This window comes from Abramis brama (genome assembly GCF_963993115.1).
Source record: "Abramis brama genome assembly, chromosome: 1".
NCBI lineage: Eukaryota > Metazoa > Chordata > Actinopteri > Cypriniformes > Leuciscidae > Abramis > Abramis brama.
This window is the reverse complement of record NC_139963.1, coordinates 18,405,273-18,428,828: the sequence shown is the minus strand read 5'-3', so window position 1 is coordinate 18,428,828 and position 23,556 is coordinate 18,405,273. Positions and strand designations below refer to the sequence as shown.

Genomic DNA, 23,556 nt, shown 5'->3' with positions numbered 1-23,556 from the left:
TACAAGATGCAGTACTTAAAAATATTTTAAAGTGCTTCATCTAATTTGTTATATCAAATTAATTACTAGAATGACTTACAATACAACAATACAAATTCAATACAATGACAATACAAATTCAGTTGCTTAAAGCCAAAATACTACTGTTCAAAATTTTGAGGTCAGTCTATTTTATGCTCATCGAGGCTGCATTTGATCAAAAATACAATATTGTAATATTGTAAAATATTATTACAATTTAAAATAACTGTTTTCTATTTGAATATATGTTAAAATGTAATGTATTCATGTGATGTAAAGTTGAATTGTCAGTTTTTATAAAAAAAAAATACAATTTTTTAAGTAAAATAATTTCTTTGAAAAAGACATTATGAATGACTTTATCATTTTGATCAATTTAATGTGCACTTGCTGAATACAAGTATTCATTTCTTTTTAAAAAAAGTAAATAAAAAAGTCTTTTGAATGCAATGCATGTACAGCATTTACTTCAAATCTGATTGGTCGAGCAGTGTTCCAGGAGTGCTGATAGGACGTGACAAATTACTGTCTTTATGAGTGAGAGTTTATTCATTCACTCAACCGAATTGTTCAAAACACTGATTCATTCAGGAACAAATCGCCACTTCTGTGTCGCTCAGATATGCAACAGTTCATTTCAGTTCAGTTTTTATAGGCAGAGCAAAAACAGATGAAGTGAAAGGCAACATTGAGTCTAAAATGCAAGTTACTCGATATTAAAGTCTTGTTGTGTAAAAGCAATATCACACTAGCTGTACCTGATCGTTCTCGCCCAGTGGATGTATATCCAATATAAATGTTCTAGCCTCTACCTGCTAATTCATTTCTAGCCTCTCAAAGTGCTAATATACCATTATACCAGCAGCCATAGGAAGCATGCACAGGGTGGGCCGCACACAATGCTCACCGACAGGCCCTCAGGAGGAATAAGCGCTGATTCTTTCTCTATCTGCTACCATCCTTTTCCTGTTCTTTCAGTTATATGGTGAGAAAGGTGACAGAGCAGTCACGTCAGACTGCCCGCTCTGAAAGACCACAAGAAAAGGGTCACCTGAAACACGAAGACTGCTGGCCAAAAAAGATCGCGTGGATGAAGCGATGCGCTCATTCCCCCGGGGGGTGGGAGACGGGGGAAGATAGAAAGAAAATGAGAAATAGACAGAGCGAGTGGAGTGTAACTGTGTGTGTGTGTTGTCCTATTGTAAGTAGCCTAACAGACCCTCTGGATTTACTCTATGCTCTAATGGCCAGTCACAAGGCAGCGGCCACGCTAAGCCTGAGTCTTCTAGCAGACTGTTCCTAATTAACAGATGCAGCGAGTGGAAAGAAGCACCTGCTAAGGTATGACTGCAGGTTTGAGCCAGGGGCTTTTTCACACGCTTGTGCACACGCACACACACATGCGCGGTGGCTACTTTATAAGGACCCGTATCGTTATGACATCCTCCTCCGGGGAGCAAGTGTTTGTGGGAGAGTGTGTTAGCTCAGAAAGAGTAATGTGTGGTGTGGAAAAATATCCTGTCTGTGCTCTGGGGCGGTATGGTTGTAAAGTAATTGCGTGTGTCCGTGAGTTGTGCGCTGCTGTAGTTTTATGAGGTGGCTAATGTTCATCCTTCAGGTTTGAGCTTAAAGCAATAGTTCGCTTAAAATGAGAAGTCTGTCATTATTTAATCATCCTCATGTTAGTCTCAGCCTCAGACGTCACGCCTTCGGACCGCTGGCTGAACGTCTGATGCATTTGGCACACCTAACTGGAAACACTTTAGGATTTTTAAAGTCATCATCTGATTCATCCATCCATTGGTTGAATTCTACAGGGTATCCGGGAAGTGTGTGTGTCGCGTTCTCTAACGGTCTGCCTGGAAACAAAGATGCTGTGATGCCAAACTGGAGGTCTTCACGGAGGACCCGGGACCCGCATGGGTCCCAATCTATCACTCCCGGGTTTGTTTACATTGTGTGTAATACCCGAGTCGATCGGAGAACACCCGGCCGTGATCAATAGGGGCTTTGGCACCGGGTAGTTCTAGGAACTTAGTTCTAGGAACTAGCCACCAGGGTGGTTCCCCCAGAACTAATGGTTCCCTTACTGGTTTTCCTGGTTGCATTCGCACTGCCAGTAGGAACTCTGAAGTTACGTAAGCCGCTCTTGTTGTCGTGACTTTTATTTTGACGGCGCGGCGGACCATTATTTTGACGACGCTGAGAACGCCAGCCAGAGCATTCTCCATGTCCATTAGTTTACGATCTGTCTAACAGTCCTGTCTAATACGTTATTTTTTACGTTATGGAACTGTTATACATAGAAAGTAGTGAAAAGCGTATCCAGTGTCGCTAGCTGAGCAGAAATACATCAATCATGTTTCTCTTGGTCTCCTCAAAGTTGCGTTGGATTTTCTCTATAACGTAAAGGTTGAGAAGTCCATCTATCACTGTTTTCCATGTTCGTAGAGTTAGTTTGTGGAGTACACTTACGTCACTGGTAGTTCCTATAGTGCTGGTTTAGACCCTTCTCTGAAGTAGACGCTAATTTAGTCCCCCCCAAAAGGAGTTCCTAGAACTAAAATTGTTCCTAGTCCCTGCGGCGGCAAAATCCGGGTACTTCAGCCAGTAGTTCTAGGTACTATGAAAAGGTTCCTCAGGTGCGAAAGCACCTAATGACTTTACCAATTCACTATTGACTCTTTTATTTAGAAGGCGGGACTTATTCCACCATACCACTCGTTGCTCTTTCTTTCTCCCATTTTTATAATAATATTATGAATGAACCGTCTTGTTATATCTAAACAATTTTATCAGACTCGGCTCAGAGAGCACAAAGATTATAGCAAATAAGTAATGCTAACGTCAGCGGCCAGCTTCCGAAAAATGTACTGGTCCTCATTACTTCTGGCTAGTACGCCAAACCCCCTTATGGACGAAGTGTTTACAAGCCATTGTGTTTACAACTGTGACAACGAGCGCTTATCAGGATTAACCAAACGCTGGATTTTTAGAAGTATGTGAAGTGTGTAAAGTTCGTGGCATAGACTCTTTAAAATACGTCCAAGAGTTTTACACACCAGTCTGTTATTGTAGTGACATTGACGTTACATTTTCACGCCCCTAAACATGACACGGAACAAAACGAACTGTGATTGGCTGCTTTACATGTCAGTCAGACGGCCTCTGGGCGGTCCTTGGCCAATGAAAGCTGCGATGGAATCTGCCGTCGATCTGATGGTCTGGCTACAGGAGACTATCCTCACGTTGTTCCAAACATGTATGACTTTGGTTCATCTTCGAAACACAAAGTAAGATATTTTCAATGAACCTGAGAGGTTTCTTTCCCTCCATTTAAAGGTAACCAAAACTCACAAGATCTAAAAAAGTCAGGAAGGCATATTAAAATGAATTCATATGAATCGAGTGAGTCTGAAGAGATACAATCGATTTGATGAACAGATTCAATTTAGGCTTTTATACAGATATAAACACATAGAGCACAGCACATATGACAAATATCATTGGTTCACACGTGTTTACCAAATTTGATGTGCTCTATGTATGTGTGTTGATCATTGTTTAGATGTAAATAAAAGCCTAATTTAAAACTATTCATCACATACAGTATCTCTTCACAAGACTTAACTAAAGTCTCACGGGTTTGAAACAACATGAAGGTGAGTAAACAATGACAGAATTAAAAAAATTTGAGGGAACTATCCCTTTAAAACTGCAGGTCGCATGAACACAAAGAGATGGATCTCACGCTGTCCATTTCCGACCGGCTTTGTTTTAATCCATCTTATGTGCCTTGGATCAGGGATATGGATTTGTATCTCTGAAACAATATGGTGCATATTGTCATTGACATAATGATGCTCCGCTCTGTAATATTCTAATCTTTCATCTTCTTTCAGAGGTAAAAAAAAGTGAGTCAGCGTGTCTGCGAAACTGTCCGCTTGCAGTTGGAAGGGAGATGCTGAATGGAGATTATGCCTTCACTGCCCTTCTTCTCCCGTGTAAGCTCGACTGATCATTGGCCGATGAGCTCGGGGATGTTTTCTGTGTGTGTGTGAGAGAGGCTGGGTGAGTAACAGGCGTGTGGGAGTTCAAGCCTGGAGATTTGGAGACCCTTCGAGACTTGGCCCATCTCGTCGCTGGGTAACCGCACACGGCAGAATGGGGTCACCGCCATCAAACTCGATACATCACATCCGCGCACATGCTCGTAGGCTGACGTGTGCGCGTAGGTCTATAATGTTGTGTTCGGTCGTCTTGGCTTTCACTTTGTGGAACAAATCAGATGCGGGTCGCAGCCTGGCAGGCCAATTTAGTGGAGAAGTCATGCATCTATTTGTTTTTAAGGGGGCACAAGTTACTGGTGCTTTCGGTGAGATAAGACGTAATCCCAGCAGAAGATGTGATAGTCTGGTGGTACAACTGAAAATGACTCTGGTTTCCACAAAAATAATAAGCAGCACAACTGTTACAATAATAAGCAGCACATCACATTGTGTTTGAAAGTTTTAAATTGATTGCACTGATGACACAGTTGTCATATTGAAGTGAACTATTCCTTAACTGCTTTTGTTTATGACAGTTAATATCTATCATCACTCTCATTCAAGCTGTTATATTCAGACCGAGTTTCGCATTGAGACGAAGAGATGCGTGAATGGCTGTCATTCATATTCATGCACATATTTATGTCACAGACATCCAAATGATCACAGAATTACCATAAGATTAAAAAGTTAAAAAGAGGATAATGTTTTTGAAAGAGTGTCTCATGCTCATCAAGGCTGCATTCATTTGATAAAAAAATACAGTAATACCTATTAGTGTGAAGTATTATATAACAATTTAAAATAGCTGTTTTCTATTTGAATATATTTTAAACTGTAATTTATTCCTTTGATCAAAGCTGTATTTTCAGCATCATTACTCCAGTCTTCAGTGTCACATGATCCTTCAGAAATCATTCTGACTTCCTGCTTAAGAAACATTTCTTATTTTCGACGTTGAAAACAGTTGTGCTGCTTATTATTTTTGTGGAAACCATTTTTGATGAAAAAGTTCAAAAGAACAGCATTTACTTGAAATCTTTAGTTTTAATTGTCTTTGATCAATTTAATATTACTATTAATTTCAAATTAATCTTACTGACCCCAAACCTGTGAATAGTTTAGTGTGTACACAAACTAAAATGAATTATTTTAAATGAATCCAGGCATCACATTTCATCACACAGATCCATTAAGCACTGTTATTAATTTCAAGGATTATGCATTCTTGTTTGTATCACACACTATAAAAACATTCAAGGTAATTAAAACATGTGACAAGGTTAAAAGAATATAGACTTGAAATTGAAAACACAATGGCATTTAAGTGTAAAATGATACTTTCCATGTGAAGCTAAATAGTCAGAAGGTAAATAAATAAATAAGGCCAGGACTTGATTTTATCACTTGGGATTATTGGAATGCTACGATATTTTGGTTAACATTATTTTTCCTTGCTCACACACGATTAAAGGTAGTGTAGGCAATTTTTTCTTAAACACTTTTTTGAAACTCTCTCCACATCCTGATAGCAATCAATATTAGAAGTGGTCTAAATATTAAACAAAATGTCCATATAGCTTCTGTGGAAGTCTTAGGACCAAAAAATGTTCGTCCAATCATTGCATTCGGACCGAATCAGCGTATGTATTTCCATACATCGAGATGAATCTGCAGCAGTCAGGTGCTACAAGTCCGAGCTCTGTAAGTTAGTTGTTTACGTTCATTATTATTGTTTTGTTATGTGTTTGAGACGAGATAATTTAACGCTGTCTGCTCTGACATGTGCGCGTTCATGTGTTTTGAAGGAGGCGTGGCTTTAGAAACGCTCTGAAGGGAGGGTGGGATCTTATGCTTTCAAAGCTAGCTTGCTTGCTTGCTCTCCGAAATTGCCTAACCTACCTTTAAGAAAAGTAATGTTCAGTCATTCAGTGAAAGGTTATAAAAACTCTTTGTCCTTTAGAATATTATGCGCTGATGCGTTGTGCATAATCAGACGAGGGACATTTGTTAAAAAAATGAATTACGGATCACTTACAGTAGATTGTATGTTTTCTTTGAAGTACCTGCATGTGATTTATGTTTATGTGGCATCAATAACCTGCATATCAAAATGCCCATTAGTCTCATACGCATTACATCTTCACTACACACACAAACAAACACATGCGTTCACGAGCAGGTAATTGTACACAAGCGAACGCTGTCTTGATGTGCGCGTAATGAAGATGAATCTGTCATGGTCTGGCTCGGTCAGGGCACACGTCGTGGCAGTCTGCCAGTCTGAGCCATCCCGTGTCTCGCGTTAAAGTGCAGGTACCACACAAACATGGACCCCGCGATTCATTTCATTATTATGTCCTCACCATCCATTGTTACTGGCGCATAAGATTAATGTCATTGTGACAATTGCACAGCTTACTTATACGTAGTAAATTAAGATGCTGCCGTGATGTGCTCTAGCATAGATGTTTACAAACACATCTCTAATTTGAATTAAGTGAGTGTCAGGCAAAGGAAGTGAGACAGAGAGAGAATGACAGTGACAAAGCGGGAGAGAGAGACAGTTTACCGACTCAATGAGCAGTAAATTTACTCGCGGGCCTCCAGTGGAGATTCCAGCAGGGCCAGTCACTACAATTCATGCGGGCTGAGAGAAAAAGTTTATAGGTGGGCCCCTTTTTTCCCATGGACCAATGAGCAGGCTATATACCATAGAGGACCTTAGTGGGGCCCTCATAACGGGGCCCAGGACAACGGATCCAGGAAAGAAAAACCACTAAAGGCAGGAGGGATGAAATTAAGAGTTTTCCTTAAATTTCTTTCTTCTCAGATGTTTAAAAAAAAAAAAAAGTTGTTGAATGTGTCACATTTTCTCTTCATTGTAGTATAGTACCATTTATATAGTATTATAGTATTTATTATTTTGAATTAGCTTTTATTTTTATATTTTCAGTTTTAATTGTCTTTTTCAATTTTCAATTTCTATTTCTATTTAGCTTAATTTTTATTTCAGATTTAGTTTTAGTCATTTTAAATTAAGTTAAACTTATTTTATTTCAGTTAGTTGCCAAGGAAACATTTCTAATTGAATTTTTTTTTTTTCATCTAATATTTCAGTTTTATTTTAAGCTTTATATAAAATTAACGAAAATAATTTTTAAAGGGATCGTTGATTAACTAAATGAAATTAAAATGATGTCATCATTAACTAACCCTCATGTCATTCCAACCTTGATTTTCTTTCTTCGGTTGAACACGAATGAAGGTAGTTTGAAGAATGTTGGTAACTAATCAGTTTCGGTTCACGTTGACTTCCATTATATGGACAAAAAATACAATGGAAGTCAATGGGAACTAGAACTTTGATTACCAACCTTCTTCAAAATGTATTCTTTTTTTTTTTTTTTACATAAAAAGAAAGAAAAAATGAAAGTCAAACAGGTTTGGAATGACATGAGGGTGACAGAATTTACAGAATTGCCATTTTCATGTAAACTACCCCTTTACATTTTTTATTTTTTTATTAAATAATAACACCGTTTAGAAAAGATCGGATCCATATCTAAAAACTGTCCTCAGATATGCCAAGATACCAACGTCTGCAGTCAAAACTTGGAGATCTCATTTTAAACTGATTAAATTATTTGTGTTCTTTGCTACATTTACCACATTCATTTTATAGCTCTATATTCCCACATTATATTAATTGTCTATTCTATTTGTATTTTTCCTAAGAAATTTAAAGAGAAATGTCTGAGACAAAGTTGTTCATATTTACTCTCTTAATACCTGTTCCTCATCTGAGCATAATGCATAATACAGGTTATTCCACATTTAAACAGTAGTCTTTGTATCTTTAATTACAATTTAGTTACTTGTTTTTACTTTGAATCAACTTTGCTTTTCCTTTCCGAATAATGAATCACAGATACCTCTTACTTTTTAACCCACCTTCTGTTTCACTTGTAAATACATCACATTACAAATGCAAAATGGGTTGCAAGCAATTTGTGTTGATTTTAAAGAGGTCACGGCATGGATTTTTAAATTTATTTTTAAATGTTCCTTGAGGTTCACTTATAATGTTAATACAGTTTTTTTCAAACTTCATTCTGACTCTGAAATGAACCTATTTTAATCTGTTATGATTGGTTAACATCATTGCAGAGGAAACATTATAAACGCCCACTTGCTATTTGCAAGTAATTTGAAAACATTATCCATATAAAACCGCAATTTGCAGATAATGCATTATGAAATCTTTTACTTAAGGTTTGTGATGCTGCTTCTTCCAGATCCAATACAATCGGCTGCTTCCTCTCTCAATTAAAGTTTCTTTGCAAACTCTTTATTACACTGTGCCTCGTTTACGAAACAAAATGCTCCGAACAAACATATAATCCTCCGACGCGATCCAGGGCGCCATTAAAATAATCCATTTGCTTGTTCCTGATGCTGGGATCCTTCTGAAGACACAAACAAGCTGTTTAAATTGGACGCGAACATACTTTAACTCTTGCATTTGTCCTGTTGTCGGCAGACTCAAGCGTGAGGAGTATATCAGAAACTGAACGTGCATCTGTAAACTGTATCCAGTGTAGACAGCGTCAGTGATTATAATGGGTTTATTTGCTTTTGACGTAACGCTCACATCCAGTTTAGTCAAATGTCAACTGTTACGCCAGTGGGTGGGGCCTATGCTGTGATGATGTGTAACTATGTGTCGATGTCTTACTCTGGAGGCGGTCATGTGCAAATGTATTTGCTAGTCTGATATCACAAATCCCATAATATCCAAACAAGGTGTTTTTGGAGCTTAATAAAAATGCTTTGTTTATAATGAGGAGGACGTTTTAAGCTATGAAACTTGCAGGATGATTTAATGGTACAAAGACAAAAAAAAAAAAACATCTCATCATTCAGTGGTGCTGAGAATAAAAGACAAAGTAGAAACAATTAAAACAAATACCATTGCAATGAAAATCATTGTGTGGAGCACTGAGCTAATAACTGAAATGCAAATAAATGAGTATGTTATAAGAGTCTAAAGAGAATAGACCTAGAGTTAATAGACAACTCGAGATGTCAGAGCTGCAGAATAGAGACAGATCCGAGCACAGGGTCAGTGACCACAGGCTAGCCACTGAAAAGGGCAGACACAAACAGACCAGGTTATCGGGATAAAAAAAAGTTTGTGGTCGCTGTATGACAGGTAAGGTTGAGACTGTGACAGTTGAGAGGTGAACTTTCTTCTCAGCTGTGAAGAATATCCGGCAAATGGAGACATTTTCTAAAGGCTAACTCTAGGAAGCCCAGATTAACCAGATGACAGATAAGATATTCACAAAGAAACATTACAAGAACAGGATGTAGGCTAGCTCAGGGAAAAAAAAAAAATGTCAAAAGCTGTTATATAAGCATGATGCTACAGTATGGGTTACATGCTTTAGCACTCAAGTTATTGAATGTATTCAGAGGAAAATGTTATTACTCAGAAGTTGCTCTTTCATAGCTCAGGAGGCTTAATGAAGATCTTAGGCTTGTTTTTATTTTGTTTTTATTTGGGGGGTTGGTCTTTTTATTTAAAGAAATTAAATAATTAAAGGACTAAAAGGGATTTAATGGAATAAAGAAGAAATAAGAATGTAAAAGTTGTTCTATGTCTAATTATAGCCTATAAAGTTGTTAAGTAATCCATTTAAACTCTTTGTGAATAATATTTTCACATTCACTCTTGTTTGTGTGTCTAATATGTAAAAAAAAAAAAAAAATTTGCTTCTTGTCTCGTCACATTCATTTATGAATGACATCATTTAAACGATTGCATATTTTCAATTCAAAATGGTGAAATTGCTTTAAAAAAGTTGAGTAGTTTGAATCACTGTGTGTTACTGTGGGTCGTTAAACACATCCATCATAAAACAGTGGTCAAATATTAAATGTTTAGCTACTTATATCTTACCAGGCATGCACTCTTTCACTGTAAAAACTTAAAAGTGTTGCGTTGGAATTCACACTCATCTTCAGTGAACATTAAGCCCCGCCTTCTTTGATCTGATTGTCCATTATTTTGACATTGTTATAGGAACTAGCCACTAGGACGGCTCCTCGAGAACTAAATGTTCCCGTGGGACCATTTTCCTGGTTGCATTCGCACCACCTGTAGGAACTCCGAGGTGACGTAAGCCGTCACTTACATCCTGCCGCTCTGGTTGTTGTGATCTTTTATTCTTTTGTAGTCCTGCTTAACTTTGTCGTGTCACTGCTTCGAGCAGAAATATGTTTTGCTTAGTCCCTTGAAAGGTCATGTTGGATTTCCTCCGTGGCTTGAGAAGGTTTAGAAGTGCCTGGACTTTGGTGTCAACCATCTATTGCATATTTAGTGGAGTAAGTATATGGAAACTGTGTGTTTACACAGCTTTTTAAAAATGGCGGGTGCCGGTGTTTTGTATGGCATGCGTTCGGCCAATCAATGTACACTTACGTTAATGGCAGTTCCTATTGTGCTGGGTTAGTTGCCACAAAAGGTGTTCCTATAACTAAAATCATTCGTAGTTCCTGTGGTGCGAGCACACCAACAAACGGGTACTTCCACTAATAGTTATGGGAACAATGGAAACGTTCCTCTGGTGTGAAAGCCACTATATAGAGCCTTTTAGGGGTTCCCATCATGAGTTCATTTTATAGATTTAGTTTTACTTAATTTAAAACTGAGGGGGAAAAAAATCTTCAATCGCTCTCAATGTTTCCTCATTGCTGTCTTGGAGAAGAAATTGAGATTTTAAAGAGATCTCAACTGTGGTATGTCTTTGTGCGCTCTCATTGCTGTCTAGAAGAAGTAATTGAGATATTAAAGAGATATCATTTATTTTTTCCCCATTTGTACATTAATGATTGCTCATCTCCATTTGCTCGCCATGCTGTCTAGGAGAAACAGTTGCTTTGTTAAAGACATATCCATCATGATTTTTCTTTCCTATATTGCTATGATTGCTTATTACCATTTTGCTCTCCATTTCTTAAATCTTTCTAGGAGAAAACACTGAGACATTACTTCTTTTCGGAAGTAATTGCTCTTTTTGTTCCTCATAGAGTTACCTTTGTTCTGTCATATCGTTTCACACACGTATTAGTTAATAACTGATGCCATCACGCTGTATGTTCATAACAGTCAGTGTAGTAATTAGTGTTTTTTTAATCTCATTTTAATATGCTCATAACCTTTTCCAAGAATATGTTCTCTGATTAAAGAGGTATGTGCTGTGGTAATATCGTGCTATGCATACTATGCAGTTATGTTCTAATAATGTGGAATCTGAGATGAATTTCAAGAGGGAGGGAGGTGACAGAATGCAAACAGAGCCACATGTTAGCGATACGAGACAGCAGGGTGAGGTAAGGTGACTAGCGCTCTTGCTCTTTGGGCCGGCATTGACGGCTCGTGCCGTGGCCTGTTGCATCACTGAAATAAGAAGTGACAAGCTCGCTTCCCTCATACGATGAATTATCACACATCCCTCCCCATAAATTGGGCTCACTTCAAATCACATGCAATTTCCTGCTAGCATGTAGACTCACCGTGTGACTATGCTTGTGCCTGGTTAGAAAATTGAGATGCAGTAGTGAGTGAAGGACACTAGGGAACGTGCTCATTGGAAAGACTTCATAATTAACGCAGTGATGCTGGATGTCAGACCTGCTCCCTCAACGCGAGCACAGGTGAAGGAGTGTGTTTATGACTATGTGAGCGAGAGAGAGCCAGTGGTGACCGCAGAGGATATAGGAGACCGCGACTGACCTTCATAAACAAGTGAAAACATGTCCAGGTCACATTTGGAACCGAGAGAGAGAGAGAGAGAGAGAGAGAGAGAGCAGGGTGAGGTAAGGTGAGAGAGAGCGAGAGAGAGAGACAGAGAGAGAGAGAGAGAGAGAGAGAGAGAGAGAAGGGTGAGGTAAGGTGAGAGAGAGAGAGATTTTCAACTGTTCAATGAGAACTGTTCAGGAAAATGTTTAATTATCAAGAAAATGTCACATTAACTCTTTCCCTGCCAGTGTGTTTTTTCTTTAAGTTACCAGCCAGAGGCAGCATTTTTAATAATTTTCACAAAAAAATGTACTGTCCCCATAATATTTTGTTGGATGAATATCTGAACATGCAATACATCTTAATTAGGTAGCCTACAATCCTGTACCTCTTCCAGGGTCGACATTTAATTCGATAACATTAGGCAGTTTTAAATTTATATGCGGTTTAATGTTGATGATAGCGTTATTTTACATGTGCATAAGCAATGCTTGGATCACTGTTTCTGCTTCTTCTTCGCCTGTGTTTAGATCCGGAGATTCTGTTCTCTTTCAGAAGGTGTGTAATAGCGCCCTATACCATATAACAGTAAAAACATGGATAGCTGGAAAAAATTTTCCGTGGCGGGGAAAGAGTTAACCGAGTAATGTATGGTTACATTAAAGAAAGTAAACGTTTTTTTTTTTAAATACAATAATATTGGTTTAAATATAAAATATAGTATTCACATTTAAATTTAAAATCAGGACAAATTATTTCCATGCTGCATAAATTAAGTACAATTTAAATAATTATACAGTCTAAGAAAAAATCATAAAAATAGGTCCCAATCTACAATGTTAATATGAAGGAATTATCTCTATTGATATTTCACAGGTGTTTTAACTTTATTTTGATTTATGCATTGCATTGTACTGTGTTTTAGTGTTAAAAGAAATGTCTGTAATTTGAATGGATTAAATGACCAGTTCCTTTTTTCTACAGATTTATTATTATTATTATTATTATTATTATTACAGTTCATATCAGTTTATTGTTCACATTACATTAATGAAAATTAGATTTTGCAGTACAGTGACAATTGCCTTGAGGAAATATGCTTATTTGTCATGAAAATTACTTCAATGTAATTTCTTATTTCTGCCTCTTGAATTTGGGGCAATATATTCTGAACATGTTTGTGACAGATTTTGTGAAATTCACCCAATAGAACCCTATACATCGTATATATATATATATATATATATATATATATATATTTTTTTTTTTTTTTTTTTTTTTACTGATCTCTTTTCTACAGGATGTCCGTTACAAAAATGATCAGGGTGGTACCATGGTACAATTATGATTGGTCATCATACTATGGTATATCCATGGTACTGCAGTGTACTTGAAAGAACACGGTGGCATTAACTTCGTTTTGTGAGATTCACTCATTCTTCTTGTTTCTCCTCAGATTCTCATTTGCGTTCTCTTTAAGCACTCTGGGTTGGTGCACATTACATTAGATTAGATTAGATTTTAGATTAGATTAGTTTAGATTAGATTAGGTGCACATATTCACTATTAACTAGTTGATTTTTCCAATAATATCGGCTGTTTATTAGTACTTATAAAGCACATATTAATTTATATTCTGCATGACCATATTCTAGATCCCATAACCCTACCCCATACCTACACATAACCACTACAACGACTACTACCTTACTTACTACACTGAACAAAATTATAAATGCAACACTTTTGTTTTTGCCCCCATTTTTCATGAGCTGAACTCAAAGATCTAAGACTTTTTCTATGTACGCAAAAGGTCTATTTCTCTCAAATATTGTTCACAAATCTGTCTAAATCTGTGTTAGTGAGCACTTCTCCTTTGCTGAAATAATCCATCCACCTCACAGGTGTGGCATATCAAGATGCTGATTAGACAGCATGATTATTGCACAGGTGTGCCTTAGGCTGGCAACAATAAAAGGCCACTCTAAAATGTGCAGTTTTACTGTATTGGGGTGTCCGGCGGGGTCCGAAAACCAGTCAGTATCTGGCGTGACCACCATTTGCCTCACACAATGCAACACATCTCTCTTTGCTTAGAGTTGATCAGGTTGTTGATTGTGGCCTGTGGAATGTTGGTCCACTCCTCTTCAATGGCTGTGCAAAGTTGCTGGATATTGGCAGGACCTGGAACACGCTGTCGTATACGCCGATCCAGAGCATCTCAAACATGCTCAATGGGTGACATGTCCAGTGAGTATGCTGGCCATGCAAGAACTGGGATGTTTTCAGCTTCCAGGAATTGTGTACAGATCCTTGCAACATGGGGCCGTGCATTATCATGCTGCAACATGAGGTGATGGTCATGGATGAATGGCACAACAATGGGCCTCAGGATCTCGTCACGGTATCTCTGTGCATTCAAAATGCCATCAATAAAATGCACCTGTGTTCGTTGTCCATAACATACGCCTGCCCATACCATAACCCCACTGCCACCATGGGCCACTCGATCCACAACGTTGTCATCAGCAAACCGCTCACCCACACGACGCCATACACACTGTCTGCTGTCTGCCATCTGCCCTGTACAGTGAAAACCGCGATTCATCCGCGAAGAGAACACCTCTCCAGAGTGCCAGACGCCATCGAATGTGAGCATTTGTCCACTCAGGTCGGTTACGACGACGTACTGCAGTCAGAGACCCCAATGAGGACGACGAGCATGCAGATGAGCTTCCCTGAGACGGTTTCTGACAGTTTGTGCAGAAATTCTTTGGTTATGCGAACCGATTGTTGCAGCAGCTGTCCGGGTGGCTGGTCTCAGATGATCTCGGAGGTGAAGATGCTGGATGTGGAGGTCCTGGGCTGGTGTGGTTACACATGGTCTGCGGTTGTGAGGCTGGTTGGATGTACTGCCAAATTCTCTGAAACGTCTTTGGAGACGGCTTATGGTAGAGAAATGAACATTCAATTCACGGGCAACAGCTCTGGTGGACATTCCTGCAGTCAGCATGCCAATTGCACGCTCCCTCAAAACTTGCGACATCTGTGGCATTGTGCTGTGTGATAAAACTGCACATTTTAGAGTGGCCTTTTATTGTTGCCAGCCTAAGGCACACCTGTGCAATAATCATGCTGTCTAATCAACATCTTGATATGCCACACCTGTGAGGTGGATGGATTATCTCAGCAAAGGAGAAGTGCTCACTAACACAGATTTAGACAGATTTGTGAACAATATTTGACAGAAATAGGCCTTTTGTGTACATAGAAAAAGTCTTAGATCTTTGAGTTCAGCTCATGAAAAAATGGGGGCAAAAACAAAAGTGTTGAGTTTATAATTTTGTTCAGTGTAGTTTCAATAAGAAGCTAAATAGGAGTTTTTTGAGGAAAAACACATAGTTAATAGTGAATATGTACCATAATCTAAAGTGCGACCACACTCTGTTCTTTTTTTGTATCCTTGTTCCTTCTCCTTGCTCTTTCTAATGTCTTTCTTCTGCTTCTTTCTCTCCTACATGGTTTGAGATGAGCTCTCGGCTGCACCTCTCTCTCAGAGCCAGTAATCAAACGTATTCTGCCTGATACATGCCCCATTACAGCCACTCTTATGTTCCATTTGCCCACCGCTCGCACAATGGTGTCATTATGATGGCAAAAAACTAGCGGCGCTACTGTAGCCGCACACAGTGCTTAATACAGTCAGCCCACCGAAATGAAGGATGCGGTAGAATTATTGCCACTGAGAATAAAGCAGTCCTCATCTTAGCTGGCCAGCATACGCTTGTGTCAGTACAAGCTACACAGTTAGCGTAGTTAGCATAGCGAGTGAGACATTAGAAAATGTTTGTTAGGCACAAATGATTTGTAATTTTGTTTGTGTGAAGATTCAGATTTGTTAACTTAGCTGTGTGCAAGAATGTATGATGTGCGGTTTGCTCGAGCCGGATGTGTGATGTTGTGTTAGTGTTATGGATTAAAGTTTTTCTGTCATCTGAGATGTTACAAGTATCAAAGAAACAGAAAACAAGGGCTGAATGTAAAATGAAGCATGCTGAAATTAAAGCTACACTGTGTAGGATTTTCTCCCATCTAGCGGTGAAATTGTTTATGACTACCAACTGCGGGAGTAATCTCCCCCTCGCATTCGTCACGGTGCCACTGAGTGTAAAAACGCGAAAGGCGAAGCTTGAATTTCCAGTTATGTCCCTCTTTGGCACATGTATTTTCAAGATGGAGGCGCAACATGGCTGCCGCCATTCGAGCGGCTCGCTCGTATGTATTCTAAATGGCAGATTCTACGCTTACGAGAATACTTGATTAGTTGGTAGAAGTAATTACACATTAATGAGCACATATCATTTTGAAAGAACAAAGTGTTTTTTGCTAAGAACCAACTTAAAAAAATGACACAGTGTAGCTTTAACTATTGTTGTTTCCAGACTAAGTGCAGATTTCTTCCGTGTTGATGTATTTCCTAGTGAAACAGCATAATGAAGGCCTCTGCTATACTTGCTAATGCTAGCTAGAGGCAGTTGGTAGTAGTTGGAGTAGATATGCTCATTCTAGAGAGTATTTTATTGCAATGCGAGTCATCAGTATTTTTGGTACGTTGTCCTGGAAGTGTTTAAATTTCAAACGCATGTATTTGCTAAACTAGTTTTTTTTTTTTAGAACTACATGAACTCAACGCTTACTAAAATGAACTAAAAGTCAGCAAAATAAAAATACTTTAGAGATGTTAATGATGCTACATTTTACGTTTTTAAACTTAACTTTAAAGCTAGCTCTTACCTGTAACTGTTAGGCTATGCAGCGGTCAGATTCACTAAATCTTAAATACACATGACAGGGCAGCAAGAGCCGTCTAAGAATAAACCTTCTGGCTGGTTTATTTCGCTGACAGATCTGCATATGGGACGCATTGAAACATGTTCGTGTTTTTGTGAAAAAGTTTGTAACACTGTAACTTCACACAATGATTTGTGTGTCCTCTGTGCATGCATGAAATATTTTTAAAGCAGTCATATCATAAGTCATATGTTTTTCAACATTTTCCTTGATCTTGTAAAATATTTTTGTAACTTTCAAAGGTTTCACTTTATTTTGATGGTCCCTTTAACACCTTCTGTTGACTATAAGTAAAGTTGCACCAGCCTACGTGTCTACTAACTCTCATTAGAGTGTTAGTTAAGTATTAATAGACTGGTAGGGTTAGGGTTAGATTAAGTTGACATGTAGTTGCAAAATTACTTATAGTCAGTAGAGTGTCTGTTGGAGGAACATCACAATAAATTGTTTGCAGATATTAAGCAGACAGTCTACTTATACTCCAGTGAAAGTTAGTTGACATAGTTGCAAAGTTACTTATAGTCAACAGCACGTTCAAAAGGGACCATCAAAATAAAGTGTTACCCTTTCAAAACTCAAAACTGTCTCCCAGTCTATTGGTTTAAAGGGGACATATCATGCCAAATGCACTTTTTTAGCCCTTAAATGCATTTTGTTGTATATTTGGAGTGTTTAGAAGTACAGAAAATATGAAATTATTCTCTTCAGGTGCTTCGTTGATATCTTTATATTCTGTTTTGGTCATATTTTTCAACCTGTTCCGATTTTTCTGTTATCTATGACGTTTTTTGAACTATTACGTCACAGTATTTGCAGCGGAACTGCCAAATAAGGACATTGACTTCCGGCCCAACACTTCGAGCAATCCGCCATTTTTATTTCTCGCTGCAATTTTGTAGTCCAAGCTAAAGAATGCAGAAGTTACGAGAGGGTAAGTTAAAATGTTCGGTTGTTGGATGTAGTAACCCACACGCTTCATTACACCGTCTAATGTAGATGAACTGCCGCGAGTGACAGGGCGCATGTTTAACTGAAAGAACGAGCAGAGAGAGAGACCCGGTCGCGCGCGCGCTCACTCTCTCTCTTCAGAGCCAGGCGAAAGTGTGAACAAGACATCACCGTCTCCAAACTAGACGCTGTCTTGCTCTCTCTCCCTCGCACATATTAATCAAAATAAATCGACACGGTGGTAAAAGGTCGGAAGACCAAAGTTTCATGTGTAAATACAGTAACACACCATTGTGATACATCCATATGAAGACGTTGTTCTGCAGGTTCGTCGTCTTCATTTTCATCTCGTTCCGGCTCCGACTCTGGCTCGAACATGTAAGGCTGGCTGGACAAGTCTTCCGTTGTTGACATTTTGTTAATAACGTGTGAATAAAAAGTTTCTGTGCCGCTAGATAATCGTATCTCTGCTATCAAACTACAAAAATGGCCGAACGGGGTGGAGTTGAACCGCTGCAACATGGAGTGTGGGCGGGGTATTAAGTGTCTCAATTGTATTTAAAGAGACCGCACCAAAACGAGTTGCTCTCAGACGCACATCAGAAAAGGGGTAGAAAAGGGGCCTGTGAAGCTATAATAATGAGGAATTCAGACCCAAGCATTGCAGTTCCGCTTTATATAGACTACAAATGTATGATTTATATGTAAAAAGGAACAATTTAAAAGCATGATATGTCTCCTTTAATTTAGTAATGCCAAACTGCAGAAGTGTCTCGTTCTGAAATCAGTGGATTTCTGATGTAAGAAACTAAAAACTGAATCGTCCACATTTACTTGTCAGCAGCTCTTATTCTGTTTAAAAACTAGAGCTGACAGGATTAATTCTAAGTGGAAAATTTAATTATGACTGCTTTTGGCACAAAGACACTGTAAGTAGGCCTAAAAACTGCAAGAGAAAATAATAAATAGGCCTAATAAAAATGTATAATGTTTTTACATTTCAGTTTAGATTTAAGATATACATTTCGGACCTTAATCATTTACGATGTTGATTCAGACTCTGTGTTTATAATTTAAACAGATTATAATTATTTAATGTTAAATATCCAATGAAAAGTGTTATTTGGGAACGACTCTCACAAGGAAAAAAACATTTTCCTTGTTTAATTAAATCTGGCAAAACTGAGCAGTTCTTTTTCAGCACATTGTATTGCACATTAATTACCTCATAAGGGAAAAGGAAATAGACTTTAGCTATGGTAAATAATGTAAATGTTGGACTTTTTTATTAATTTGTGGATTGGCTTCAGGCAAACTAGTGTTTCTTTTAATTCTGACAATGTAGTCTTCACGAAATAACAGTGTTTTTGTGTAACTCTTTATAAATTATGTACATTTTCCATTTTTCTTGAAAAATATAAACATGGATTGTAGCATATATAGACTATCAGGCTAAATACAGTAACATTTTAGATGATGTCCCACTTTCTGAACAGGACATATAAATGTATGTGCATTTATTGTCTTATGTTGTGGAAATTAAATTGAATGGAAATAAGGTGGCTTACATTAAGCTGTTGGTTGCATCTCTTATTATTCATGTAATTTATGACAGCAAATTTCGGAAAAGTCCTGTTAAGAATAATGAGGCTGGTAAGGACAAGTGGAATAACAATCACATACCATTATAACATTTATTGCATGTGTTACAGTTAAGTTACAGTGTTGCTTAATTATATGTCACCACAAAACCATCATAAATGTATTGTGAATATTCAATATTTCCACATCGTCAATCATATGTGATCTCAAATGTTATATTTTTGACATGAAGTGCAATTTTTTTGCAATCGTGCAATCGCAAGATTTTCCTATATACAGGTTGTTCAAATTATAGTATAGCCATGTGGCACATGCATTTCGTTTCTTTATGTAAGTAATGTTGTCCGATGAATTGTTTGCATTGTTTATGCATTTATTCTCAATAGATGTTTTAAATATTTACAAAATAAGTTGGCTTTAGAAATGTAAGATAATATTAAAAGTTAAGGGTTCAAAGCAGGTTATAAATTATTTTGGGGAAAAATATCTCTTTTTGTGAAAAAAAAAAATCATGTTTTCTTTGCTGTTTCTTTGTTTCCTCTGTATTCGCGGCATATGTTGGATTTAATCTGAAGTTTTTGGAACAAGGCTCACAAATCATATATCAAGGCTTAGATTTATTGGCCAATATATCAGTTATCAACTTCCACATATAAATACTTATCGATTATCCTTTTGTCCAAAATTTGGTGTTATTGTTCTGATCTGCTTTGCCATCGGTTGCATGAGTAACACTGCAGCAGAAAATTAGTTTCACCACTCTTTTGAGCGTTTCTCTTCCCATACGCCTCATAACTAAATAAACAGGCAGTGTCCAACAGTTAAGAGGTAGATGCGATTGACTCGCACAACAAAACACACAATAACAACATGTAATATTAATCTCTCTCGCTCTTTTTCAGCTCACGTACCAATGATCATCCCATCGTCCACCATTATCCTCCATTGGCACATGCACCAAAGGTTGCCGACCCCTCCGTTAAACCTTTGCTGTTCCCCAGGGAAGGGTCTGAGGCTTTTAGAAGTGCAATTTATTGTGGATTATGCAGAGGAATTATTGAGCCCCACTCCATAAAGGAAAGCTTAGTGACAAATGAGACACTGTCGGCTCGAGTGCCAATGTAAATTGCACCTCCAAAACAGAGCATGGGACCGCGATGCTCGCTTATGGGAGAATTAGAGTAATACATCTCCAGAAGCTTTGTGTCAGGCTCAGTGTAAGAAACAGGGAGTGTTATTACTATTAAGGGAGCATGTGAGCCTGCCGTGTTAGGACACATTCATAGGCGGCGTCTGTAAGATGCACCACGCTTTATTACTCTTGATGTAAATGGCAGTACGACGAACCACAGTGTCAGAGTAGATTTATAGATCAATTATGGAGATCAGGAGCTAATTCGGGGCTACGCACCAGTCCACCATACCAGTCTGCTGAGCTTTAACTGAATCACCTTGCGCATTAGACAGGATGAATACATTGGACACAGATAAAGCCCTCTGTCAAATTCGGTGGAAAGATTGAGGCTAACACACCCTCATTATTCAGTAATCCGATTCATAGGCGTCTGCTAATGAGGGATTTCTGACATGCATAACGACATCAACCTGAGCGGCCCAAATTGTCCTTTTACCAAATTTGCATCTCATTAAATTGAATTTACCGGTGACTGTCATAATTTGGTCTGGTAAAACAGGAGTTTGATGGTAAAGGGCATAGAACGTTATGGAGACTTGCGGTGACGGAGGTGTGCTGGAGACAATGGTATTTCACGGCATGTCTCCGGATTTTAAAAAGGAAGAATCTGCCGATTATCTCCATTTGAGAGGTGATTACTTTAAAGGGGTCAAGAGGTTAATAAATGAATTACATCTCTGGAAGCTCGGTTCCCAGCCATGCGCTAACGGCTCAGACGACTAATTGTAGGAATTTAATCTAGCGTTCCTGACCGGTCCGAGTGAACGATCCGCCTCTCTCTGCTTTCTAAGAGATGAAGCTGCTGTCATTATCCTTGCATTGTGCTTGCATTGTGCGAATAACCACAAAATGCCAGACCGCCATTAAGAGATAAGCAGTAGCTAAGTTTACGTAGCGTTAATGTAGCCGCTGATAACCGCAAACAGGGAACCACAACATTACTCGAAAGCAAACAATAAAATAAAAAAGACAGATTCAGAGAAGGAAATTCACTAAGAGTTAATTGCTAAAGCTGATAGCGATGTTTATTTACGCACACTGTTTACGTTAGCGCTGCGCTACATGAGTTATGCTAATGAGGTAACAGTGCCTTTTCAAGGTCCGCTCTGAGTGTGAGGTTACTGAGGATGAATGTTTACACTGAAAATAATATCAGTGACCTCATTTACATATGCCTGTCACAGGTTTTTGCGCTGAAATATCCAGCTTTTTTTAACGTAAGAGCTTATTTTATGTGTGGCTTCCACTTCCAATTATTTTTTCTGCACAAAAACAGTCCGTTATGCTATGATGATGTTGCAAAGCGGTATTTGTTATCATGTAATTTAAATAGTTTACCGTTTATTGCACTTTGTTATTCTTCTATTTACTTACCTATAGCTACTAATGAAGTGTCGAACATTCACAGGATCTCTTTCTTTTGCATTGAAAAATAAGATGGATAGTATAGATATATAGCTTCAATGATGCAAGTGCTTAGCAAATTTGTCTCATATTTTCCTTTAGACTAATGTAAAAACATCATTAAGCCATACAATTCCCTTAATTGTTAATATAGTATTTTCCATGTTGTATTTCACCATATGGCGATACAAATAGGCACTGTTTTTGCACTGATCTTATCCGGCATCATTTCCTGCTTTATTTTTGTCAGACACAAGCTTGCTGTGTAGTGGCCAATTGCTTCTTGCCTCAAAATAAATGAACATACATTATCGAACGAAGCAGTGAGTGGTTCTGAGCAACCTGCGGCATGTGTAAAATAGATGTATGGCACGTCGTGCTAGATGAGTGAGTCTGCTAAGCAAATAGATAATAATGATCGTGGTGATTATAGTTATGATCTAATGTAACTGGATAATTAGGTTATTATTTGCCTTGGATCAAGGCTGTCTCCAGATAAATAGATGTTCAAACGCACATCATTCATACATTTTCCTCTCTTAGTTTCTTTTTTCCTTTATCCATTTTATAGTGAAGATGTCTTTCTTTTGTAGCTCAGGAAGAATAATATAAAAGGAGTTATGGACTCTCTTTTACACATCTTAATCATTATTTTAAAAAAGGTTTTTTAATTTTTCCGCTATTATTATTCTTAATACATTAAGACATTGTATGTGTGAATTGCATTTTTAATGTTTATTTTTGTTTGTTTTGTTTTTTTGCAATAAATGTATACAAAATTAGAACAAGAAAATTAAAGCTTTGGTGACTTTCATTGTAAATAGTTGTTAAGAAACATTTTGAGTCTTCAGAGGAGGTGAATCTGAGAAGCCGGCATGAATTGTAAAATCATCTATTTTCTAAATGTATGTTATTGATATATTCTGAACAAGTCATCATGCACATTTCATTTAAAGTCCCCCTATGGTGCAAATCAAGTATTTAATGTTGTTTATATGTTATATGTTGTTTATATGTCCAAAGACAGTCTCGAAAACGCAGTTTGAATTCACTGGTGTTTCTGACGTCACAAACTACCTTGTAACCAATCAGATCAACGGTTGATCGTCACCGAGTGGATCTCTGAGCTGGTGTGAGTGAGTGAAGGCGGGGCTAATTTGCATATTCATAGAACCGCATATACTAAATGAGGCAAGGGTGTAGAGTTACATTCAAGCTCTTTTAAGGCATGAAAAAAAATGAAAGGAAAACACTTTCAAAATTAATTTTGGTGAAAAAAATGACTGACTATAAAAAAAATAATAATAATTCTTCCATTGAAACTTTACATTGACATTTACCGCACTTCTTCAGTCATTTGTTCTGTTTAAACCCTGCCCCTTTCTTTCAATCAACTCCAAGCTCACATTCAAATCTGCCTCAACAACCAGTGGACTGAAACAAGTCCCCACCCTACAATTTTTTTCAATAATTCGTTTTGCTTGGATGAATGTCAATACGCAAGAAAAGATCCGTCGCTACTTACGTTTTATCGCAACTTTAAAGGGGAAATCAAATTTTCCGCCCACCGATTCGCGCATTACATGAAACTCATTATAATATGCAAAACTGTTATCCAATCATAGCAGTGGGTGTTTACTTCCAAGTCTTCAATGCGGCACGCCCATAAAAACCGAGCG

General features: G+C 37.9%; 1 protein-coding gene across 1 annotated transcript in view; it reads left to right on the top strand.

Annotated features, from left to right (window-relative positions):
* Window positions 1-23,556, top strand: part of LOC311093846 (adhesion G protein-coupled receptor L1-like) — a 98,466-nt gene that overhangs the window by 24,308 nt on the left and 50,602 nt on the right. The gene's annotated exons all lie outside the window — the stretch shown is intronic.